This window comes from Paralichthys olivaceus, chromosome 5 (genome assembly GCF_024713975.1).
Source record: "Paralichthys olivaceus isolate ysfri-2021 chromosome 5, ASM2471397v2, whole genome shotgun sequence".
Taxonomy (NCBI): Eukaryota; Metazoa; Chordata; class Actinopteri; order Pleuronectiformes; family Paralichthyidae; genus Paralichthys; species Paralichthys olivaceus.
The window spans coordinates 4,446,828-4,474,152 of NC_091097.1; the positions used below are offsets into that span (position 1 = coordinate 4,446,828).

The window sequence follows — 27,325 nt, forward strand, 5'->3', positions numbered from 1 at the left end:
CTTGCACTCAAGTCCACAACTCTAATTATATAATGTGCAGATATGTACCCAGCACAAAAGGAAGGAAGGTGGAGGCTTCAAACGAGGGGCAACTATTACTCTGTCCGCTGCTGTAAACCTTGTTAACAGTGGTTGTTTTTTTCAACCTCCAAATTGGACCAATCATATTCAGAATGGGTGTAACAGTCAGAGGTGACCGTTTAACTTATGTTGACTGTAGATGGAAAAGAGGAAGCAAATGTATGTCTCCTGATTCACAGTCCAACATTTTGTTTACTCATCCAACCACCTGAACCTCTGCTGACTTTGTGGCTCAGTAGCAAAGTCACTCTATTCCCTCCTTCGCTCCTGTGCTGACGAGAATTATATTTCTCTGGACCACTAGAGGGTTTTGTCACTTGAATGCAAACATGCCGTTATTGTTCCTCCACCACTTTTCATGGGAAGAGAGGCTCTTTTATAAAGACGCTCTCTGCTGAATTAGAAGCAAATCATTTTACCCTCAAACAAAACAAGTACACAAAGACTTTGAACCCCAAATTAATCACTGCTAAAGACACTTTTTAAATATTAATAGTTCCTATTAGCAGCACAGATTAGGGATGGATAAAATTAACTATGACAACCTGTATCTCCGTCGCTAAGGATTCTGGTGTGACTGAAATATACATTTCAATACATAAGTTTGGGGAAGTCTTCAGGCCACTTATAACTTAAATATCTCTGCACCATGAGGAGGAACTGGAGCACCCAAGGGAAACCCGCACAGGCATGTGGAAAGAGTGCACGGCCTCCACACAGGGAGGTGGGGCCACCGAGTCCTTCCTGAGGATTTGTTTCTGTCAAATGAAGAAAGGCGCTGGCAACTTTTGACATTATGTTCTCAGCGGACCATTTGAGGTCAGAAGCAGTGCATCATCTTTCTTTTTTTCCCTCCTTCTTTTTCAATGGTAAAACTACAGAGTGGCTTGTTACAGTACGTCTTCTTTTCATAATAAACGAATATGCTTTCAACTTGTCTGACCCGAGGACTGAGGCCTTCCTGAGCAAATTCAAAACACTTTGCGTGTGCTCTGTTCTTGACATTTAAAATCATATGAAAATGAAAATGGATCCCAATTAGAGCCGCAGGAAGCATACGGCCGTCTTGGTTCTCTTAGTAACACGCTGGTTTAAACCACCCCCCCCTTCCAACGAAATGCCTTGAAAATTGACCTTCTCATTCTGCGAGCAGCGATAAAAGCAGCCTTGAGTGGCCTCAGATCAAGTTATTTTGATAGTCATCTGTGAGGATGAAAATGTGAGAGTGAAAATAAGGCAAAGCAAAAGGGAACATAATCACACAGCAAAGAGCTGCAGAGGTAGCACCTCGCACTTAAATGTTTCACATTCTCTCGGTAAAGAAACATGACATTAACCACCACGTAATAATGTAAATCACAGGAGTGGAAGACGCTAATAACCACTTTAGGACAGGTGATTATTATGGAGGTGACCGTCAGAGGACTGACAGTGAGTACTGAATAAAACCTAAAAATATATGAAACAATGTGAGCACATTCTACAGACCTACTGACATAAACAGCAGTGCTGTAAGAGGCTAATGTGAAGGAAGGTTAGAGGAGAAAAAATACAAAACAACTATGCTATATTTAAACTTGAGGCAGGGATGTCGGTCGGATCACCTGTTGAAGAGCATTCATTTCAACAGGGGAACAAAGGTCAGCATCCTTGCTGGAGCTTTGATTGGCAGGCGGGGGAGTTTGATGCCCACAGCAGCAGCCCAGCGGAGCAGCCATCGGTGGCGTGTGGCTTGGCTGGGCCACATTTCTGACTCAATGCTGACTAACTGAGTGTGTCTGCTGACAGTGTGTCTGACTGATAGGATCACCCCGGGAGGCTCTTCCAGGGCCTTTACAAAGTGTCTCTGATAGGCCAGGCCCGTAGCACTGGGCCTGCCGACAAATTAAATTTAAGCCCTGCTAATGCATAGCGTAATCATAGAGTGAGGTGGTGATAAATTTTTCAGCAGGGTTACAATGTGCGCGGCAGAGGAAGAGCTCAGGTGCAGAATCCGAGATGGCGACAGTGAGGAGAGGCGGCAGCAGCCGAGGGAAAAATAGCCGGATCTGACCTCAGCCCTGTGCTGAAAAACCCCGCGCTCAGAAGCCAAAGACTCGTATGAAAGAACAACAATAACACGCCATTATGAGATGTAACATTTTGCGACGACCTACGTTTCCAGGGGGAAATTTGAAAGAAAAGCAATTTCACATTAAACTACCTGACACAATGCAGGTCTGGTGGAGTAGAAGAGCGGGCAGGGGGGAGGAGGAGGAGGGGAGGCAGATAGCGAGGAGTATGCGCGTGCATGTGTGTGTGTGAATGGTTGGAGGGGTGCTGGTGTTGCGGCTGCTCGGGAGCTTCCTAACAGCCATTGGCCAACTGGAGCGAGACACACACATCCCATCCGCCGAGTTAAAAGGAATGGAGTGGATGAAATTTCAAAGCCTCCCCTGCAGACACACACTCTGCTCTGCACACATCGGTGCCGAGATGTTCACATATTCGACGCCGCCGCTCCAGCCCGGTCTCCTCTCCTGTGCGCTGGTATCAGACGCGGTTCTGCTGCGATTAATGAGAAAACCGAACCCAAAGAAAAAAGGCCAAATGCCCGAAACGTCCCTTTTTTCCTTCAATGATGCTAGGAATTGTTCTTAATTAAAAACAGTGTCTCCGAGTCGTACATTCCCCATGATTACTTGCTGTAGGCAGTAGAAGAAAGTGAAAGTCTCCGTGAGATAAGAAGGGAAGTGGCAGACATTCACCTATTAAATTCCATTCACTTATTATGACCAACAATGCGGTTCTGATTAACTGTCTGGCCCGTTGACATCATTATAAGACACATTCCAGAAGCGTCACACAAAGACCAACTCTGCTGCCCTTGTACAGACAATATGGAGCCCTCGGAGCTGCAACGTGTTCAGCTCTCCCTCCTCCGCCTTTCCTTCCCTGACTTGACAGCCTTGATTTGACCACTGGCTTCCTTTTCTTTACGAGCATCTCTCAGACGGAACATCTGTACAGCCACGTCGCAGCAGTCTGTGCCATAAACCAAATGCGGCAGAATTATATTCCGACATACTAAATCATGTGAAAAGTGTGAGATCTGCTTTTTTTGTTGTTGTTTTTTCTTTGTGTTTTTTTAATGCATCTTTGTTGCTAAGCAGTCGTTGCTGTGGTGATTTTGCACTGCTCTTCGCTGCAGTTCACAAGTCAGTCAAAGAGTGCGGCCGCTACTTTGACGTCTTCCTTGATGATTTGTTGAAAGGGAACTTTGACTTTTATCAATTTATTTTCTTAAAAATATATATGACTTGAGTGCGTCACATGTTATTCTTCACTTGAATAACGGACTGAAAGCTTGAAAGCCATCACGTTCCTCCAAGGACTGAACAGAATTTTAAAAAGCTGCAGTTCTCAGCTGCACACGCACAGAAATTAATGAATACAAATTTGGAGAAAAAAAAAAAAAAAACCCAGATAATGACTTTTACTGTATTACACACAATGTCATAGATCATGAGATGGATATAAGGAAATTGCTTGACTTGCTCTTTTTTTCCATTACTTCCTGACCGGAGATCTGGAACATCAGAGGGAGTCAGGTTCACCTATCGACTGGTCTACTGCCCCCCGCCCCCAGTCGTCTACTGGTATATGCACTCAGACGCACCTCCAGAATCACTGTCACCCTCTCTGAGTAATTACAGCGATTAATGCATGGACGGAGCTTGCCTCTGGACACTCTATCAAGACACGTGCGGTAATGGATGAAAGCACATTCTTAATAGAGAATCCATAGAGTCTAAACCTAAGGAAAAAAAACCTAAACATACACCTTTTTGATCAAGACTGGTCTTTACCCACAATCCTCTTGGGGGAGATCGTTTACTAGCATAGGATAAAGAGAGAAAGCGGTCAGGTTCTTTTGCCCTTGTCGTTGCGCTCACGCTGACCTCTAAAAATGGACAACAAAGATCATATCACGAAACCAATACTAGCGCCAACGGCCTTTGCACAAATTGATTTAGCCACCCAGAACTCACTCCCATCTCAATGAGGTGGCAGGATGCTCACAGCATATATCACTGTCACACAAGCACCCTCTAGTGAAATGTGATTTTTATCTTTATGAGCTTTTTTTTTTTTCCTCCACCTTTTGGGTACAGCATGTAGCGGGTTGTGATAAGTGATGAGAAATAAAGGGTTGGCACATTACGCTAATACAGGTGCTCTCGGCGCATATGGGTGCTATCACACAGGGAGAATGACATTGTTGTGGTCCTGTGCATTTGAAAGCGGCTGGTGAGGCAGCAGGGGGCCCGCGGTGTACGGCTCATAGATCACTAATGTGTGGGTGAGAGTTGTCACCAGCCAGTGCCTGGCTGTGAAGCACAACATAGTTTATGGCACACAACCGTTAGACGTAAGCATGAATTGTGGCCCAGGCAACAATGAGGAAAAGTGCACTAAAAATAGATGATAAGCTTTTTTTGTGCTCGCCCCAGAAACAATGGCTCCTTTTGATTTTTCATGTGTTCAAACTGGTACAAAGGATAAAGGAAGCATGGCACAACGTCTAACTGGGCCTACAGTAAAAGATCTGGATAAATACAGCGGAGAGGCCCACGCTAACCTGAAACGCACCCTCAGCAAAGGCTGGAAAGACACGATAAATGTTGCACTTTCAAGTGTGTTAAACACACTAAGATAGTCTGGGCTTTCTCCCTTTCCAACTGACAACCTCTGTTACACAGTTAATTACAGCCAAGTGAAACACAGCGCTGTGTCAATTATCATGTGCTTTTGCTCTCTCCCAATGGATATTTTTACTGCTTGGCTTTCACTGCTAAAGTTTCTACCTTCTTTTATTGCTATTCTGCCCAAGTCTCAAGGCTGGATTACATTCGGCAGACAGAGCTGTAAAAACAGAAGGGATTTAAGGATTCAGATTGGTGGAGGGTAACCTAATCTTCTGTAATTGGGGGAATGGTTCTCATTTTTATCAGCCTACTTTAGAAAGCAAGCTCATCGGCAGGCTGCTATCATCCCAGGCATTTTACTCCGACGATTAATTTTCATAAAGGCCGGGGAAAGGGAGGTCGGCCGCCACAGCTTCGAACACACATATTAAACCTAATCATCATTAATCAAAGCACCGCTCTTACTTAGCAGGTCGTGGAAATCAACATACACAACGTAAACGCTGAACAAAGATCCCTCATGTGCTGGTATTGCCTGAGCCGCCATGCTGCTCGAGTGCTGTGAAATAACACATTCTGGGCTGCGTTGTCTCAAAATGGAACTAAAATGGTAATCCTCTGCCAGGCGGAGCGTTCTCGCCTCGCCAGATGCTTAGTTCTGAAATTTGCCTAATTGCCACGCTCAGATCAATCCCTTTTACTCTGCCAAATGAATCTGCCAAAGTGTGTTGCGAGTGTTTTGTTGGCCCAATATGCTTTTTTTTCTTGAAAAGATTTGTGTTACCGTGAGTCCTGGCCTAAGAGAGGTTCTGGTCTCGGTGACATATCCGTGGGCCCAGATGTGTGTCTACCCCTGCTGACCCTTGCATGCCTATTAGCCATGGCGTTGCAGCGAGGGCACAGGGCCTATCCATCTCAGCGCCCACACACACACTCACAACACCCACTCTTCATATGGCTCAAACACATGCTGTGGGCGGACTAAATATGGACCTTTGATCAAAGGGCAGCATGTAGGAATGGACATGGATGGACACTAACTTACTGACCTCGACAAACAAAGATACATGTTTCAACATATATATATATATATACACACACGTATATATGTATACACACATGCACACACACACACATATACACAACAAGATATATATGTATAAAAATACTGTCAACTGATGATGCATAGTGTTGTGGTCGAATGAAAAATAAAACCAACTCATGCAGCTCCTATCCTAGTTAATTTAATGTATATTATGAATGGCACACACATATGCTCTGCACGTGGTGCTGAAGGTACAAACCAAGTCAAACACGCCTATGATTCATCTCCCATCTGTACCAACCATACATCTCATATCACCAAGAGAAGAAACTATGATATAAAAAGTCCAAGTTGCTAAATAATAAAATAAAAGCTGATGAAAGTAAAAAAAAAGAAGTGAGGACAGAGGAGATGTGCCTGTGTGTGTAAATAGGAAAGTGACAGATGAATCAGAAGTTTAGTCAACAGAGAAAACCTTGGTTCCAGCTGCCCGGCTGTCTGATGAGCCACTCTATGCTTGTCAACAACATCCCCTATCATTCTTGCACAACTATCTACTCACAAAACCAAGACCCGCCCCCTTCATCCCTTCGGCGATTCCACCATCCTCCAAGAGAAACACCTCCGAAGGCAGAACGGGTTGCACGCAGCAGCAGCAGCGGCAGCAGAAATCTCTTTCCCCCCTTGTCTCCTGTCTTTTTTCCTCCCCTCCCCTCTCGCTTCCCTTTTCCTCTCCCCTCTATTTCTGTGCATCGTCTCTCAATCCTTTTGGTATCCACTTCTTTTTCTCTCTTCCCGCGCTGCCACAGCATTTGCGCGACAGATGAGAACATAAAAGAGGCAAAGAATGAAAAAAAGAGAGAGAAAGAGAGGGAGGGAGAGAGAGAAAGAGAGACAAACCGACACCGGGGAAGGCTGGAGAAGCCAAATTAGCATGAGAATACTCACAGTGTTGTTGTTGAAGGAGCGCAGGGATGGGAGCGCGGCACCGGTCCCTCCGTCAGATACAACCTGCACACACAAGATTGAAGAGGGGAAAAAAAAGAAAACTAGGCTGTGAGAGCGGCAAAGAGAGCGGGGAGAGGAGGAGGAGGAGAGAAGAGCAGGACAAGGAGGAGGAGGAGAAGAAGAAGAAGAAGAAGAAGAGGGAGGAGGAGGAGGAGGGAGCAGAGCATCCAATGCACGCACCAACAGGAGTCCAAATAAAGAAATAAAGGATTCCTCTGGGAACGTGAGTGTGTTCGGGCAGTGATGGTGTGTGTGGCGTTATGACTGAGGTGTGTGTGTGTGTGTGTGTGTGTGTATAGGGGGGGTCCAGTGTTTGGGAAATATAAAAACACACACACTCACATGCGGGGTTGCACTTGGGTGCGCAATCACATCTGATAGGTCTGATCTGCAGTCCACCTACCTCCTTATCGCTACCCTTACTCTTCCACTATCCTCTCTCTCTCTCTCTCTCTCACTCTCTTTCTCTCCCTCGCTCTCTCTCACCACTGCTCACACTGATGCCAGAGATTCAGCCACTACAGGGGAGCTATCGCCCTCATCGCTGTATGTTGCTGAGAGAGGGAGGGCACCGTCGGATCTCCCGCCCGCCCACGCCACCCAGCCCAGCTCCACCACCTCACCACCACCACCACCACCCCCACACCTCCAGCTCCACCTCCAATGTACGGAGAAAGAGAATGCTTCAATTGAATGAAAGCAATCCCAGTGGCATTGAGGCAATTATAGAGGCTGCTGGCACTGTTTTCTGCCTTTTTCTTCCCCCCCTCCTCTTTCCCGTTCCCTCCGTCCTCTCCCGGGCTGATCGAGGGTCTGTTTTCTCTCACTCTCTCTCTTACTTTCTCCGCGCTCCAGACATATGCCACTATTAATGTAGCTTTTGTCACTTGAGCTGTTTTTTGGTCGGATCACTTTTGGTTTCTGCTTTCACTTTCTCTGCCCACGTATTGAGTCTGCCATCTTCCCTACCTGGCTGTGTGGCTCCTACACCTTTCTTAGCTGTCGCAACCCCCCCACCCCAACCCAAAGAAAAAGCTCCACAAAACCTGACTATCAGCTCCATCTTGCACAACCTGACAGCACCATTCCGCTCCAGCAGCTACTGAGAGGTAAAATATATTAATCCTCCTGGCCTTATCTGGTCTTTCAAGGCTAGCACAGCATGGCATGGCACGGCACATTGCTGAACAACACAAATGATTCACGGGAAACTTTAATAACTGTCTTTTAGGTGTGGGTTTTTGATGCATGCTGCTCCTGTGTCTTATTTCTTCCCTTTTGAAAATCTAGCAGTACATATATCACCCCCAAAAAAAAGAGCTGTAAGTCCAACACCTCAGCCTCTAATCAGGTAGCTCTCCCTCCTTCCCCTACACCCCCGCACATTGCATCCCTCCAGCCACTACTGCACTTTATCTCCCCTCAATTAACATCTTCTGAGCGAGCTTCTATTATCTTAACCACACAGAGCAGAGGGGTCCTCCGAGGAGACGCCGTGGAGGACGGCTGAGCTGTGGACAGAGGGCTCCCAGCCCTGCTGCCGCTGCTTCAATTTGTGGGCCTAATTAAAGCCCAAGTCAGACATGACAAACTGCAAGCAGAGGTGCTACAGAAACAAACACCGACAGGAGCGTTGCCTGCGCGGGTGCTTGTAGCCTGGAGGATTCTCTTTGTGAGGATTATCTGCCAGAAAACAGACACGTTCACGTCAACGTCATGACAACATCATCTAAATCTCTTCTGACTGTTTGTACAGTTTGATTGTGTTTATTTTCTACCTTCTGTATAGACATTAACACAGTGTCACAGCATTCTATATGAATTATTCTTGATGTGAAGGCAAGGCAGGGAGACAAAGCCGCCACGCTGAAGCTCAAGGATTCCAGTAAAATATAGAATTGATACAGTTTACATCTTTTTGTACAATGCCCCTGTATCATCTATTTGGTTGCCCTCCCCAGCTTCAGTTTCACCCTATGAAACCATCAAACCACCCATTAAGCCATCAAGCTGCCCTCTTTGTCCTTGCTTCTCTCTCTCTGACAACAACAGTGAACTCAGCCGTCGCATCCCCCTGCACTCTCTGCGCCGAAGTAGCCTGACGATGTGGCTGGTCCCTGCTACAGACTTTGGCTCAGGCCAGACTATTAAGAGTATTCTATTACTGTTGGGTTAACCTGTCACGCTTGGCTGTGGCTCTCTTTATTGTCTGGCCACTCTGAAAGGGCAGGGGATAAAACTCCATCAGCGGGACAAACGACCACACATGCCGCCATTCATCAGATGCCTGGGGTTTCCCCACGGATTCTCCCCCGTGGACGCTGGCCACTGCAGCCTCGCTAACGCCGCAGAGGTAGCCATCGAACTCCCTTAAAAAAGGTGAGCTCAGAAAGGCCGATCCACACAGCCGAGGATGGACAAGTGGTGTCTGCGGTCATATAAGGTTCCCCTACTTAACCGTGACTCAGGGAATAAGAGTTCTATCAGGGCTGAGGGAGATAATGTATTGACTAAGATCAGGTTGTGCAGCAGCCAGTGTCAGGAAGTGATTAAGACAGCAGACTAGTGATCAGTGCATGACAGGGGTCAATCCCCTGTTGGGCAATTGGGTAGTGGCCTTGGGCTAGTTACTTAGCCCCAACACATGAGCTAGACACTCAACTGCGTGAGTGGATAAAATGTCAAATTCAACTTCACCCTTTGCAAAGGTTCAAAGTAAGGAGATGACAGCGAACGCTTTGGTTATTAAAAAATTCATATCGTAATAAAACAGCCGTGTTCCATCTTCACACATCCCCCTCCAGCAAACACAGCGCTCCTTTTTTCATGGAATCCATCAAGGGAGGGCCACAATTAAGTGACTAATTTGATTAGGAGATAATGTGAGTCCCACTTAATGGAAAGGACAGACTTCACAACACAGGCAGATTAGTTTGGTGGATGCCTGCTTATTAATTAAGACAGCCCTCCGTGCCCATATTAAGTCAAATGCACAGATGCAGTTTTAATGGGTCAGGGTATGCCCAAGTAAGACGAATGGAAATTGGCATGTTCAAAAAAAACAGAAGCTGGTAAAGCTTGATGATGAAAACTGAAAATGACCATGAAATAATTTGATTGAGCTTGAAAAGTTAACTTCTTAAGGAAAAAATGTAAAAAAATGTGGGTATTGACTTACTTTACTTACTGATACTGTCATAAGTAGCTTGGACTGTTGTCAAAACATGACAAAGTACTTCTCATCTAGTATTTCACTGTTCTGCATCTTTGTTTCCACCGTGTGTCATTGGACACCATGGCAACAGAAAGTCATTGTACTTGTTCAAATTACTTCTCTTGCTGCCATTCAGTTTTTTTGTCTGTGATAGTACATCAGCCCTTCAGAAGAACTTCTGCTTTGTATGGTTTGCTCTGCAAGCTGAACTCGTGCTCCACTCCTTACAAGATTTGATGTAAACACATACTGAATAACTTATTAATAAACTAATTTAATGTTTGAGCAAAAAGACAAATAAATGGGGCCAATTTCCTCTTCTGAAAACTTTGATTATTAAGGTGGAATTCTTGCCTTGACTGAGTAGCTTTCACGTAAAGATGACAGTCCTGAATGAATAACTCTGTACCAACTTCATTTCCTTTCTGTGATCTCATGTGATATTTCTTTACTGAAGTCTAACAGATTTTGTTTGTAGCTTATGTCCTGCATGCCCCAACGGTTGCCCACAACACACTGGCGAGCAGCCAGATGGATCTCCAGTGCGACAGTTTCTGAGTCCCCAAAGGTAAAAACCACAACCGAAAGCATGAGAGATTACTGTATTTGCGGCAGTCCTTGAGTTTCTGCTTTGCGTCTGGCTGGCTGCGGTGCTCTGTCATTCCGGGCACACCGCACACTCCCATGTGCTCTATTTACGGTGGCCGAATCCCTGCTGCTTGGAGCGGGAAGGGTATAATCTCCCAGCGGCATTCTGGGTGGTGAATCTGTCGGTGTTGTCTGTGCATACCAATGGCAACCTCCCCTCTGTCTAAGGAGTTATGATGTATAAAGAAAGAAAAAAATCTGTGAGCCGGTCCATGATGCGTCAAGACGTTGGAAGGGAATGTGGGGGTGTCTGGAAACCCCCAGCGGAGAAAAACAATCACATCACTCCCATCAACACGACTGGTGCAAGTGTTACCACTTTGGCGGCTACTGCTACTCCTGCCACCTGCCTCTGTGCAGTCACACTTTGCTGGATTCAATCAAGCATCCATGTAAAACACACCACGCTATGTGCTGCGTATGTATGACGCTGCCTGCACACACGTGACCCCTTCTGAAGGCTGCGATTGTCACAGCACAGGACAACGTGATGGAATGTTACATGACAAGTGGAACCTGCGATCAAGGAGGACACAGGTTAAACTGCAGTGAGACTCACTGTCTTTGGATGATATGAGCGAGGAACCCCCTCCTGGATCGAATCAACACTGCTCTGAAAATCTGATTAGAGAGAGTGCATGCCACACACACGCATGTAGTTATACAGCACACAGTACATTAACTGTATGATAAACCCCCAGAGAGAAGAAGTGTAATGAAGCCACGCGAGGGGCTAGTGTCTGCAGAGCGAGGTGTCAGGTGACTTCCCTCCTGGCTATATGTGCGTCTCATTGGTATGTGCAGCACGATGAGGCCTTGGCTCTCTTCTGATTATGATGTCTGCTGAGAGCTGGGCCAACCCTGGTTGAGAGCCAAACCGACAAGGCTGAGGTAGAGGGAAGATTCAGAGAGCCTCTGTTCTCTCACCGGGGGATCCCCCACATCATTTAGCGCCTCATGCAGATCGCTGCTAGTGGCAACACAGCCCTCTGGGCCCGGGGAATTAATGTACCAAGCAATGGCAGAAGTGATTTATTAAAATAACACACCCTGATGAGAGAGAGAAGCCAGGGTCGCTCTTCCCCAGCTCGTCCCCATATGCCGCAGAGGGAGGAAATGGAATCGCATAGGTGCTACGGCAAAAAGCAACAGAGGAGCGACTGAGAGAAAGAGGACAGCACTACACAAATTGTGCGACAGTCCTCGCTGTCATTGCTTATTTATTTACCCTCTTTCCATTTGAGTCAGGCCTTGTATTAAATTGATCCCTCCTGCCGCGTTTTGCCTTGTTGAACAAGCGCAAAGCCCCGTTAAGTGTCTGTGAAAGGCTGGTGATTGTGTTTGCGGCGCCCCGGGTGCGCTGAAGCCGTCCGCTCCCCTCTATCTCCCCCGGACAGACGGGATTAGAAGCTGAGAGAGGGGCTGAATGACCCTCTGGGGGGGGACGAGAGACGGGCAGGCAGGCAGTGAGCAGCTCGGTTTGAGGCTCACACACAAATACACAACGAGAACTACGCATGTGTGCATGGGCACGCTATGCTCATGCACACACATTCTCTAAGTCACACACGCACAAAGCGTTAAAGGTTGAGCTTAGATTGCCCCCAGACAGATGCATGGCCATCCAGAGGCTCAGCCATGTGCAGAGGTAGATGTGCACTTATCCATGAGCTCACACATTAGTTACTGTACAAGCAGAGAGCAACTTCATGTAGCCTCTCACTGCTGATGATATGAAAACATCTGCTGTGTTACTAAACATCTGCTGTTAAATAGCTCAGATCTAAGTGCTGATATTTTATTATTTTTCCTTTTTTTAATTAAACAAATTGAGTTTTGTGGTAATTCTCAACAACCTCATCACTGAATTAAACGGTAGCATGGCTGCAGGGAACAGTGGGGCGCTGTCGACTGAATCCATGTGGCTTTCTGCAAAAGCTGATGCACAGTCGGGCGTGGAGTTGCACACACAATTTCTCATGTTTACATATATTTTCCTCTCGTCATTTAGTGACTTGGAGTACATAGTGATTCAGGCAAGAGCAGTGCAAGGGGTCACAAAACAATTCACTAGACGATTGAAGAAAGGAAAACTGTGAGTGCTTCTGAATTATGATCATTGTGTGAAAGAGACGTAGTAGGAAAAAGGAGCATGGAAAAGTTAATGTTTTTGGGAGACAGGAGTAAATCAGGTACAAATGTAGCACGGATGTAGTGGGAAGCTGAGATTTGAAGAGTTCCTCCTTGATGAAAAATGGATACCGGGAAAAGTAATTGTACTCCAAATCTCAGATCCCTGAGAAGCTGCAGCACATATTTTCCAGCCTGCTCCATCTGATCCAGTGAGCCCTGAGGGAATGTTACTGTACAGCTCCCCCGTCAAAACAATAGAGCCGCACTCAGTCACATCAAGGAGCACACTTTGAATCCATCCAGATCAGATGATTACAATGCTGGGCACCTTCCTCGACGGGGCAGATAAGTGGAGAGGCTCCATTCGACATTTACATCTCATGCACCTCATCAAACACCAGTTCTTTGTAGTCATGTGTTACATTTGAATAAAGCAAAGTTAGAATTTCTAAGCAGCGTAGAAATTCATCAAACCTCGCCCCTGGTGAGGCCCTTGTCTCTTCTAGCAAATAACTCTTGGTTACCTTATGCAAACTGAAAGTGGCAGGGCTCAAATCAAATCAAGTCAAATCAAATTGTGCTTGGGTGAAAAAGTGAGGAGTGAGGAAGGAGAGGTGAAAAAGGGGCTCAAAACCTTTAATAGGTCGGAATTGCGATTTACTAAATAATGCAGATGAGTTTGCGGAATGGTAACTTTAAAGCCGTGTTATTGAAAACAAAGTCAAGTGAGGAGGAAAGTAAGCAAGTCGGCGTACGGAATACAAAGATCAGGGGGAGCTTTGCAGAGTTATACATGTGGCGCTCAATACTGTGTCACTGGATGTCTGATATAAGAAATATGTAAGAAAAGCTCAAGTGTTTATCCAACGACTTGAATAGGACAACTAACAAATGGAACTGATGCTGTAGACCCACACATAGAGGCCTCATATAAAAGATGTTATTCATAGAAATGCCATCACATTACAAGGGTGCATTCTGTATGATGAACAGATCCAGTAAAAAAAAAAAGAAAAAAAAAGAGCCAAATGGAGACGAGGTAGGCAGACTAACAGCCACGGAGCGAGAGGCAACTTCGATTTGTACAGTGCTCTTCTGCCTTCAGCTTGAACTTTCATGGCAAAGATGAAATATAAAATAACAATGGGTTACCATAGCAATAACAGTGGAGCACATAACTAAGTAGTAGGAGAAATGGGGAGAATCTTGCAGGGGGGGGGGGGCAACCAGCTTTTATCTGTCAGCTGCAATCCTCCATCATCAAAGCTCTTCTCCACTTTCAGTGCCAGGAATGAAAGACACCAGTGGATCATTAGTCTCCAGTGAAGAAGACATTTATCCATGTTTTTTCTTTTCTTTCCTTCCTTTTCCACAAAAGTTGAGAGTGAACAAAGGTTCACATGGGTAAGACAGAGGGAAAAAAAGAGGGAGTCATTTCTCTCTCTTTTTTAGCAAGACCATTTCTCTGGGCACTAACCTAGCTCCCTTCGGGCTACCTGTGCAGGTATCAAGCCTGCGGTCTGACGGGCTCCCCTCGCTGTGAAGCAGCAGCCCTTTGCAGCACATCAATACACTGAACTTTCCTTGCCGAGTACCTGAGCTCTCCTGTATGACCCGCTCCTCCTTTATCTATTCTGTTTAAAGATACCAGTTGCAGGAGAAGGTGCTTGATTACCTCCTGGGACATTTGCGCTCCTCTTTAAGTTTGCCAAGTGAGAAAGTCTTCAGAAGTTTGTTGACAGATCTCTTCTGCGGCGGGAGGGAGCGATGGACATGGTAACCTTGGCTCTCCAAAGGACAAACGTAGAGTTTTGAAAAGATCAAGCAGGAGGGATTTTGTTTATGGAGGATACTGACAGGAAGAGGATGGCACAGGGAACACAGGTGTTCAAGGAGAATGTATACACAAATATATATGTACAGAAAAGATCAGGGATGGGGAACCTCAGGTCCAAATTTGGCCTGCGAGAAAATGATTCTGTCTTTAAGGAAATACATAGACACAAAAACAGAAAATCAGAAATACAAAAAAAAAATCTCATTAACTTCTGCTTTTTCCTGCTATAAAATAAAACAACAATTGCAGACAACAGGGTGGTCCCTTGTGGTTTCATGCCTGTCAGGTCATGGTCAGGGTGAATGCAATGCACCTCATCGCTGACAAGAATCATGGTGACCGTCGAGTAAAGAAGAGATGTAATATGTTGTGGTTTCCAAGACAAATACAGAAAGCCACTGTACCTAGTTCAAAGCGATAAAGCAAAACAATCTTGAGTGTCATTACAGTCGGAACCGGCCCCTGAACTGGACAAGTTACAAGGTCAAACGCTCTTAGGGGAAGTTAAAGCTCTTCGGCTGAGTTTGGGTGTCCAACAAGCAGCTTTTCACAAGATCACACTCTGATAGAGACACTTTTACGCAGGCAACTTTTTTTGGTGAGGGAGCTGATCGCTAGAGGCGGAAACTCAATTCAGAAGGGAAATTTGTAAAGGTGCCATGTAGATTGAAGTGGACAAAGTGTCAATGGCATATCGCACGATACTGGATAGGAAAATTCTAATTTTTCCTCCCTGGTCTGCATTCAAACAAGAGACATAAATATTACCCAACTAGGTGAAGTTGTGTATGGGATCACTGCCGAGTTTCATAAGAGCGAGGAATTACCCTCTTTGCAAGCCTCGCCAAAGGTGACGATTGTTAGAGCAAGCTGATTGGCTAAAACCAGCTGCGATTATCATCATCAACTGACAGATGTCAGATGTCTCAGCAAAGAGAACTAGTTTCATCAGAGAGGTTAGTGTGATATATGTGTTCAATAATGTTGTATGGCTCTCAAAGGATGATATAAAAACTGAAATGGCCCTTGATAGGAAAACGCTCCACACCCCTGCTGTAGATACCATATTCAGAAAGTCTTTCCTATACTAATTATGAATGGGCCATCAAATTAAGCAGCATCCCTAGACTTTGTCTCAATGTGAAGAGCAATACATACGAGGTAACATAACATAACAAGTAAAAGGGAAGATACATATCCTCAATGTGGAGTATGACTATAACACGACCTAAATTCCTCAGCTGCTTTCTTCTGTTGGGGCATAACTTGCGTGTGTTCCTTAACATTTCAAAAAGGACACTTGATAATACAGGAAAGCTTTTTAGAATCTGTGCAAACTGTCTCTGTGAAAGCCTCCGTCAATATTTGTCAAAAGCAAAGGGAAAAATGCATTAAGTCGCTGTTGGACGAGCAAAAAACTCAGAGCGAGAGCTCAGAGCTTGGTTCAGCGTATTTGAGAAAGATCAAGAATTTCTTTGACAATATTTTTCAAGAGGAAAAGGAAATGCATAAATTTGGCTTTAAAATAAGTTAGCAATTTGACATTTGAGCAATTCAGTGTTCCAGTAATATGGTGTCTACATCTAGTCAAACTTTTATAATGGATCAGGAAAGTTAAATAGTAAAGGAAAACTTTTCCCCCAAGGTTTTCAAAAGCAAAGATAAGTAGAATGGAACTCAGAGCATACCTCCGCCAAGGCCCAACAGTCCCCTTAAATTCTGTGTACCACATTAAAAAAACTTAATTAAATCAATTCCCTACATATGGCTGATTTAGTTTGTCTATTCGCATCCTTCCACTAAATTGTTTGGTAATCTGTCCAGTAATTTTTTTGCACAATCTTGCTTACTAACAAACAAACCAACACAAAAAACAGATAGGGGTGAAAATATTAGAACATAACATCTGTGATGCATAAACAAACGTGTTTGAGAAACTAGGTCTGATACGGGCCTATAATCTGTACATGTGTATGTGAATTTGTTTATTCGTTATCATTATTAAAGAAAAAGCGAACAAACACAAGCAGTGAATCAAGCTTCTGTTACCGAGGTGAACAATTCGGTATTCAGGCAGTTCAGCACAGAGACTGCAGTGTATTTGGACAAGATGATGAATATACCATACATCTAGTCAAGCCTGTATAATGGATCCATGTGTCAGGGTGTGACTTCGAGGTGTTTCCTGAGGAGTACTGCGTGTCTCCTGGCCTTTATGTGAGCCAGTGAGTGTGTGTGTGTGTGGGTGTGTTGCTTCTGGGTGCTGGGCTCCACAGGTACACAGGCCATCGATCACACGGCGTGGCCATTATACACAGGCAGGGGTGGAGGTGGATAATGCTCCCACCGCTGCCACCGTCGGGGCCTCGACCGCTTGCGGGTCAAGCGTTTGGCTGGCCAGCGGTAATCAAGCAGACAGCGGGCTGCCTGTCTGCATGACAGATAACGTCACTAATACTCATCTGTACACACAAGCACGCAAATACACCCCAGCCACCCACACACACGTACACACAAACTCTCAGGGTTGGGAGGCATCAAGGTTTAGGATTAAGCATTCTAGCTATGACATTGGTATTAAAGAGTTCATGAAAACAATACTGCAGGTGTGTTTGCACTAACAAGAATCATCCATGTTTCCATGCACTATCTCTAATGTTCCGATGAGGGAAACATTAGTACATGCATATGTTGATGACCTTTATATTTAATGTTCTTGCAGAGTTGATTTAGAATAAAACACATGCGCTATGATCACAATAAGGTAATCGTTAGTTCAGGTTTTTCAAGTTTTTTGGGCATAAAGAAAAAAAGATAGCACAGAGCAGGATAGCAGGATAAACTCACTCTTGGTTTTGGTCTCTTGTGGGGATTTGTTTTAAGAAAAAGATAAAATAACACCATCGTTATCCCTTAAAGCTGCTATATGAGATATTTCTGCAATAATACAGTAACCTCATTAACTTCAAACCAGGAAATGAGGCAGAAACAAAGAAGAGTGTTCTTCCCTCTAATTGTGAGAAGGAGCTGAAGAGTGAAGATTCAAAACGGGCAAGTTAAATATAAAACTGTCTTTTAAACAGCGGTGAGCTCGCACCGATTCAGAGCAGTGATGGCTCCACCTGTTCAACGCCTCCACCCTAACCCCTCAAAAAGACAGTGAAGACCAAGAAGTGTGTTTATATTAATGTGAAAGTTTTATATGTATTAATGTGATATTAAATATATATACATGTATTAATATTATATATACTGTATATGTTTTATCAGTATCATCAAACATGCAGACGTGACCCATGGAAGATGTTCACTGCCTGGTTAGACAAGCAAATGCAGATAGCAGGTAAAACCAGTTATTCACGCTGCTTCAAGTTAATTTAAGCCAGGCTACATTTCTAATTTGCTAAAGTAGTAAATGCTCAAGCAAGCGTCACATCACTGTCAATTCGAAGTCAAAACATCTGCTGTTTGAGCTTCCAAATGGCAGGTGGAATACAGAGCGGGGGGGAAGCGGGTGAGACACAGACGGGGAAGGAGACAGAGAGAGAAGGAGACAGAAATAGAGGAGAGCAGATAAAGAGAAGGGAGAGGATGTGGTGAGGAAGCAGAGCGTAGTAGAGCCAGCCGCTGGGACTGTGAGGAATGAGCTGGCTGTGCTATAGGAGGCCTTAATGAGCATTCTCTCTAAACCCTGGAGAGTCTCTCTATAGCTCTCGCCCAATCTCTGTCTTTTCTCCCAGCCAACGAGGTGCAGACACACAAAGGCGCTTGCACCGCGCCGTATGCACAGCTTTCGTACGGAGCACTCAAACATGCGCATGCACACAATCGGTACTCGCTGGTGAGTCTGAATTTGTCCAGTTAAAAATTCATTGTCACATCTGCCGGGCACACAGCCTTCTAAATCCTCTCTCATAATGAAACAACATTAACAGGCTACATGACACAGTTCTCTCTACCCCTGCAGACAACACTATTATCTTGCTCTATTTCAATTCCATGGCATTAAATTGGTAGAGTGAAGTCAGTGTGGATCCTAATAAACCAATAAACACCTCTGAACCAAAGGGACGAGTGTGGCAGCCACGCTCAGATAATGACCATTTTATGCATTAGCAAAACACCTGTGATAATAATGGCTTCCTACTGTAAGTCTGAATTTTTTTCTCTCCGCAGACTAATGTGCCCTTGATTCCCTCTCACTTATCACCCCTCCCAGCTGTGCTTATGGGCAGAGGGGCATGACAGAGGTACCCTTGTAAGCGCCTGTGTGTAAAGGCCCCAGGTTTTTTATCCTCACCCCCTTAAAAAACAGCCCCTTTATTTTTTTCCCCGGGAAATGACAAAGTGACAAGGTATCTGCCGATCCTGAATTATGACTCGATGTGTGTGGGCCTGAAAAATGGAAAAATGATGAACAACAGGAGTAAAAATAAATAAAAAAATTCAGGGCGAACAAGTTGCCGAGGCGACAGGGACAGCTGTAAATCAGATTCTGGGACAAGAGCGGGAGATGAGGCAGGGACACGACCACAGGAGCTTGCAGGTGTATCTATTGTGTTTGTTTTCTATCTTATTGCATGCATAGGTATCTGCAGAGGGTGACGAGGGGGACACCTTTATTTAACAAAGCGATTAGACCTCTCGGTTGCCTCTCAATTCCAGCCCTGAGTGGCTGTGAAGCTGCCGCCCCTGAGCTGGCCGGGCCTTGGAAACCATCCAGAGCCACCAAACGACTCACTCTCATTAACTATTAACCAGCGACTCGGGCCTTAAATCATCTCGGTGGTCCCCAGCCTGCTGACCCTGCTGTGGATGGCGGAGGCAGCAGAGGAGCGGTGTTTCATCAGAGCTAGCCCACCGGACACCATGCTGATTTAATGGGCTACAATTACACTGCTTCTGACACAATATATGGCAAACATTTATAGATTTCCCTCCCACCGTCTCCACAGCCCGCAGCACAAATACATTTTTTTTTCCCCCGACTAACTTGCTTGACAAGTGGAGTGTTCCTATGACTAAATTACATGTTGTGTATTCAGCTACACTCTGAACTAGAGGCCAGTGCATATGGTAAACGCTGCACTGCCCAAGGCTATGGCACCACGTATACAGCACACATGAACTTACTATACAGTAGGTCATCCCTCTACTCATAATGCAGCTGTTTATTATTTATTTTAAACCCTGCTGGAGGAGAACCGAAGACAGATGCTCGCTGGTTGTTTTAAAGAACCGATGTAATGAGGAACTAGCCGTCACGGTGGAACCATATGGCTGGCCTGCTATTTATGTATAGCTGGTCTGATTAAGTCAGGTCTGCAGGCCCCAGAGTACAGCAGTTAGTTGATGGTGACTGGAATGGGCTACTAGGACGCCACCGAGCCCAATCAAGCGTGACAGGAAAAAAAATTAGACAACAGTCCCCCGAGAGCCGTGCCTTGTTTTTGTTCCTTCGTTAAAGAAGACATGCTAATGCTCATCTTACTATAAGAGGATCGCAACTGAGATAGTGCACAGTGCTCTGGGTCATCATCAATCATAGCGCTGATGTCTATTGATTCTGTCCAGGCTCATTATGACATCCGGGACCCGACGACTGATGCGTTGATGTCGTTGGGGACTTGGCAATGTATGGCGCTGAGATTAAAATGTGACGGGAGGTTTTTGGTCGAAGTGCCGCAGTGGCTGGTGCAGACCTCAGTGTTCTGTCCAGCACTTTTTAAACATTTCCTAAAAAAAGTGTGGTGACGACGCATTACCATCATTCCTTTTTAACAATCTGTTCTTTCAACTGCATTACAACATGTCTGAAAAGAGAAAAACTAAAACACCGGATAAAAGAATGCATTTTGAGACATATTTCTTGACGAACAAAGTTCACCTGCAAGATTATAAGTAATTTCAAGATTGCAGGAGCTCAAAGGCAGCTTGACAAGCACACTTCAGACAACACAGTCTGTAGCTAGTAACCCATCACAGATCCCAGGATTATCCACCATGTGCATGTGCTGCCTCCACAGTGCTGTGTCAGCATCAGAGAATGGTCTGGCTGCACCAATTACGATTCTGCTGTGAGGAAAAAACACCCTGGCTGGTTTGTAGTGATATAAACCAATCCCAATCATCTTGGACTGTGCTGAAGCCAAAAAGCAGCAACGGTGCCGCTGTCAGGGTGAACTTGTTTTGGTGAAATATTTGCAATCACTGACTATATTTTGGGTTAGGGTCAGGAAATAAAACACTGCTTTGATTATAGATGTTTACATGAGCTGCTTATAGAACATTCCACACATTTTGCCATTTGCATGCTACAGAGCCTGATTATGACTCATAACATCACGTCCACTAGGCCAATACATCCAACTTTATTCCTCCACCTTCAAAACCCCACCCTAACATAGTAAATGTACAATGCATGTCACACTAATTTCACAACGGCTACAACTCCTTTTTCTTCCGTCTTGTTTATACCCACATGTGTCATCAAGCAGTTGGAAATTGCAAGTTGTCACAAGGTGCAGTGAAACCTCCAATAAGACGTTATAATGTGATACGATGTGTACATGTCTACATAATGCCACTAAGAAGGGAATACCGCACGTCTTCATTTGATTGTTGCTTAGTATGACCTTATTCAGGGAATCAGAAAATGCTGTTTGCATTGCAGTGTCTTATACAGACAACTGTCTTCATCTGGTCAATATCTGCATACCGGTGGCCATGTAAATGTAGAGCAAAATGACAAGAAAAAATGATGTCGACTGAGTAACTGCACGATTTAATTTGGTCATTTCCAGCATGTAAGTTGCAGCTAGGAGGTTCCTATTGTTTACAATGAAAACGGGAGAATACTGCTCAGTGGCAGAAATATGCTCAGAGTGCACATTCTGTTATTCACGCTATGAATGTGCAGACGTCTGGCTGCGTCACTGACGTGGTGTGTGTCGCAGGGCCCTGTTGTTCACACTGGGGGCGTGCCTGCTGCGGAGCTGCTGATGGAGCTGCTAAGTGAGGTTTCTGAATTAAAGAAGCCTATGTGCCCAACAAAATACCAGAACTCTACATTATGAAGGCGTGCATCCTCCATCCCTGCAATTACAATAGAACCTTGTAAAAACTAATTAAAGGATTCAGTAAAAAAAAAAACACTTGAGTATGAAACTGTCTGTTTTGCTCTGAACCAGGCACTGCAAGTGAGGAAAGACCCTGACTCTTTAGAGGAGCCCTGCGGCCACTCTAGCCTGATAACATGGGCGCTGAAATGAAAAGGAGAAAAAAAAAACAACCTACCAGTGTGGCCCGGTCGGGAATCACTGACCCCAGGATTTAATACAATACTGAATTACTAGCTAGCACAGACAATAATCTATTGTAGCCACAAGTGGTCGGTTAAAATAAAAGATGAGCATAAACAAGTAACATGAGATCCTCTATGGAACTGAACGCTGCTCTGAGATGTATGGAGAGATATCACCTCCACTTCTGTATCATTCTAATTGATTTATATTTTTAGCTTCACCCTGCTTGAAGCAACCCTGACCTCTGACACACACAACCCACGATCATCGACATTCATTATGTCATGTCACAGACTTTTCTTTGACGGTCATCTCAGTGAAATAAATGTCTATTGGGGTGAAAAGGCTAGCTATAGTTCTGCTTATCAACATTTCATGGGACGGGACGGCAGGACTGAATAATCAGCCGTTCGTTCCGACACCGTGCTCATATTTGATGTTTTCTGTTTGGGAGGGGGGTCGTAATTTTGAGCCTTGTCCAATAAGTCACTCACGTGTCCATCACACTAATGTGTTTTCATTCAACACGAGCCGCCGTAGCTGTTTTGCTGAGCTGTTATCTTAACGCGTGTCACGCCGATCAAAGCAACATGCCAGTTTCAAAACGGTGCAATATCTGAACGCTGACTTTAAACCACAACCAATACAGCTGCACTGATCTCATCCATGTTTGTCAGCAGTGCAAAAGACTTCCAGCTCTGCCGGGATGTCAGAGACACAGCTGACACGTCCTCTGTGACACCTGGGCTTTTTTCGTGCGATGACAAGTCAAAATGTCTGAAGTAAAAAAAAAAAAAAAAAAAAGGCCTGCGAGCACAACAGCAGACCTGTTTCAATTACTGAAAAAGGCAGCGATGTGGACAACAGTTCAGAGGTGAGAACCAGGCAAAGAAATAATCTCAGCAGTTTAGGATGAAAAAAATCAAAGAGGCAGAAGCCAAAAACATAAAAGATTCTTAAGCTTCCAGATGAAAATGCAGAAATAATGAGAATAATGTAACTTTAGCACTTTAGAAAAAATGCACTCAGTAAAAATGGTGGTTATTATGCGTTTACCTCACCTCGTGCCTCTAGAGCAGTTGTGCCTTTGGGAAAATTGATGTTTTGTGCCATTGGAAAGGATTATTTTGTGTTTAAGAAAGTACAGTTAGGCACAAGTACACATGTGGGCTCTTTGTGTCAGGAAGAATTCCTATATTGGTAACGTAGAGGTAAAAGACTGTGACCCCAGCATTTTATCCATTAGCCAGGTTTAGCTCCACCGGTGACTGACACGGTGGAAAAGCCTCAGTAAGAGTTCATGATTCAGAGCAGGATCCTTGTGGGAGGGAACCTGCTGGGTAAAACCGGCCTGTAGGAGTTGGCCTCCAGGCATGTAGGAGGCCTTTGTGCCGAACAGAGGCCCTGAATCCACCACAGCAGCGCACAGTGACAGGAAGAGTGGAAGAGATGAGATACCGGGCCTGTCCTCCTACTCTGTACTTCCTGAGACAAGTGTGTGGTGGTGGTGTGTGCTCACACGTTCTATATAATACAGTGTATATTTATTTATATATATACACTGTAAACAGAGTTCCGTTGTGCAAATATGCAGTGTGTATGTTGTATAATATTACTTTGTTTGCTCGCCTGCTCTCTGGGTTTTGTTTGGTGGACAGTGTGGATGTTTTCCGAGCAGAGCGGTGCGGAGGCGACCGCCGTGTTATCCTCAGGCCTGGCTTTTGGACCAAGCGTGCCGTGTAGGCCTGCTGACAGGTACGGGACTCAGGCACCTGTGACCCCCCCCACCACCACCACCTACACACACATGGTAGAAGTCAGCTCAACCTGGCCCCATGATTTAACACTGTGGGTGGCAGAAGTCAGAAGACAGGAATGTAAAAGGAACAGAAAAGGGCCTGACTTGTCTGTCACTTTTTGCCTCCTCGCAGTTTTCATTTTAATTATTTCATGATTCTGCTCTTGAGCCACACAATATGAAACCTTGGCATCTTTAGACTTCTTGTATGCTGGCAAACAATTTCAGAGAATTCAGTGCCAATGCTATACCAAAATGATTTTCTCTTTGGGGGAAATAAACTCATTTTACAAGAAAACATTAAATTAATAACTTCTGAAATGCATGAGGGTCTCTGGTTTAAAACACGCAGTTGTACAAGACCCTTTGCTTTCACAAGTTGGGAAATATCAGGTCAGGTAATGAGGGATTGATATTCCAAGCTTGGCAGATTTTATTGGAGTCCTCTAAAAGCACATGTTTGTTAGTGGCCTTTCTGGTTCGGAGCATTTGATCTCCAAATTCATCTTGAGAAAAGATGCAGAAATTCAAAGGTTATTGTTCAGAGATTCAAAGCATTGGCATCATATTGTGTCTTGTGTATTGCAGCACAACAGTAGGTGTGCAAAAAATAAGATGTTCTGCATCATCGCTTCCCTGAGATCCATTAAGTTAACATTAAGTGTAGCTGTTTCTAATCTAACCTGTGGGAGAAATTGCAAAACTTTGAAAGTCTGATATAATTTGAGTGGAAAGTGTATTTTTTAAAAGAAAGCATCAGTTCAAACATGAGTCATGGATTTCATGAGGGATTAACCTGGTTTGAAGGCCTGATAAAAATGCCGCAGGCAGCTGATATTCTGAGCAAATAATCAGAATATTGGTACAAACTTTATATGAGAGATTTTCAGCATTGAATTTATTTTTCAGGTGGCACGGTTGTACAGTGAACCTCACAATTGGTTGGGGTCCTTCTGTGTGGAGTTTACATATTCCCTTTGTGTCGGATGGGATTTCCGCAGGTACTCAGGCTTCCTCCCAAAGCAGGCAACTCTTAAAAGATGAGCATATAGATATTCCACTGTTTTCTGCTCCTCACACTGTTCATTTATCATTTTTACAAGGACATGCTTATGTTTTCATGACCAGGCATTAGCTGCTTCCATGCATTCATTTCCGGATAATCTCCTGACATTAGGTAGGGCTGTATGTGAGAATGCAAATGTGAATGTGAGGCTCCAGGCATTCTCCGGAGTTTCTCCAACCTGCCCCCTGGTGCTAACTCAAGATAATGTAAGAGTGAGCTCGTGAGAAAACAGCAGCAGATCCTCCGGAGGATTCACTGTGAGCGAGTGGGCATGTTAATAACTTTTCTAACATGCAACCAACATAAAGAATACAAATATCTCAGGATGAAGAAGCTGTGCCACCAGTAGAAGACACCGACAAAGACGTCATCTTGGAAAGACGCCAGTACCGTAAACAAAAGCAGGTGATTTCTGCAGCAGATTTGAATTGCAGATCCTGCCTCTGCATGCTCGGCCTACCCTCACCTGAACACTCCACAGATTTCTCCTGCTGCGTTGTTCATGTGTGAAAGGTAAACGCTGGAGAAATGCCAAACCCCATTGCTCGGACAATCTCCATTAGTCCATGTTTGAAAGTAGCTTGGGTTTTGTTCTTGATTAGCTGTAGCCCCCTTTCTTCTGTTGTAATGGTGTTATTTTTTTTTGTGTGGGGGTTCATTACAGTTTCTCGAACAGAACCCAAGTGTAGAATCCTTTCTCTTCACAAGCCTGAACCTTATGGGTGTGTTAAGCTTTTAATTTCGTATAAACTCAGCTCTGATTGAACAGTTACTTTCTCCCTTTTCAGTTATAGAGGTGCACAGGGAAGTAGGTCGTATCTCAAGTGATGTGTTTCAACTCATCGCATTCACATTCCCAGCGTGTCATTAAAGTTATATTGCAGTGAACGGGGAAGCTGTTCACCATGGCACACTATCAGCTTGTGCCATATTTGCTTGGAGTGTTTACAGAGCTGATCCAGAGCGAACAGCTACGATGCTAACAATGTTTGAGTCCATATTTGGTTTAAGATTTTTTTAACTAAACAATTGAGTTTTCTACTTATTAAGGCCAAGATCAAAATAATCTATCTTTAATGACAAATAAGCATGATTTAAAGGAAAATGGCATAGCATAATAGCATAATTGTTTATGGTGGCCATAAACATGTGACATGATTTTTTTTTGAATAATAACTAATAACCTGAAAAGCTCCACTATTAAGAATGCAGTAACTTTCTCCATCACCTGACACAGGCCTATAAAATGTATCGTGGCAGTGCAGCCATAACAACACACACAGGCACACACCCACACACATCCAGAAGGGCCTGCTTGGCATGCCTCCTCCCTCCTCCTCTGACAGCTGGATAGAAATGGTAATTTTAAAGTCTGAATATTAAAGGTTTGGAAGATAACTTTAATCTGATCAGAGATCAGCTTCGAGTCACCACACGGGAAAACTTTATCGACCAAGGAGACTGAGAGAAGAAGTAAAAATATATCCAATGCACATATTCTGACAAATGTGATGATAAATGGAAGTTAACTGGTGGATGGGAAATAAGTAGTGTCAGTGCCTGCTGCTGCATTTTTTTTTTTTTACAAGGAAAAAAATGTTTTCAAAAATGATATTAACACTATCCATCACTTATGTGTCACCATAACTCATGCATAATCCATCAATCAGATTAGCCACATGCAGCTCAATAATAATGTTTACTGACAGTGCTCCCTACAGAGGAAACAGATTTTACTATACTTTATCAAATATGTTAAATGAGTTTAGATGCTGCTTAGATGGTGGCTATCAACCTGAATCTTAAAAGTACTTTTTCAACACTTTTAAAATAAAAACTGAGAATAAAATAAAAATAAAATGGTTTCATAGTTTCCATCTTCATTGTGATTTTCAGGTTTTCATTGATGACTCTTCTGCACCAACATTTAAAAGTTAAGACAGGGTCCCGTTGAACGATCACGTTCATATTCTTATCAAATCTGAATTACCTCAGCTCCATAACTAATCGACTGCTGGATCTGATTGTTGTCACATTTTTTTTTAGATAAGACGACCATGGCTCCCAATAATTATGTGCATGTAATGTCCTGAGATAAACTTTAAAGAAAGAAGAGGATGAACGAAATGTTTGTCGTGAATGTGTATTGTTACATCATTAAAGCACTTAAAGGGCCGTTAATGTGCAGGAACTTTGTTATCGTCCCTCGGTTCAATAGCATAACAGTTTATATTATGTAAACAATGATACAAGACATGAAACTGAATGTTCACTCTTCACCAAACATCTGTGCCACTTCTGTTGCACTTTACAATGAGGTAACACTTCCTCCATTAAGAAACAGCACCAGCACAGAAGTCAAGGTGCAATTATGACTATGTTTGCATGGACACCAATAACCCAAGTTATTCTGAATTGGGCATTACTTTTATTATGATGTTTACATGATTCTCCACTGAGTCATGTCAACATTATGTCCCACCACTGGTTACACTGCAGGGCA

General features: G+C 44.2%; 1 protein-coding gene across 6 annotated transcripts in view; it reads right to left on the reverse strand.

Annotated features, from left to right (window-relative positions):
* Positions 1-27,325, reverse strand: part of LOC109634329 (RNA binding protein fox-1 homolog 3-like) — a 391,336-nt gene that overhangs the window by 243,269 nt on the left and 120,742 nt on the right. For 5 of the 6 annotated variants that reach the window (XM_069524959.1, XM_069524962.1, XM_069524964.1 and 2 more), the window contains exon 4: positions 6,763-6,825. The exons of the other annotated variant lie outside the window; for it this stretch is intronic. The gene's annotated coding sequence lies outside the window, so the exon portion shown is untranslated. The remainder of the gene's footprint in view (positions 1-6,762; positions 6,826-27,325) is intronic. 6 annotated transcript variants of the gene reach the window in all.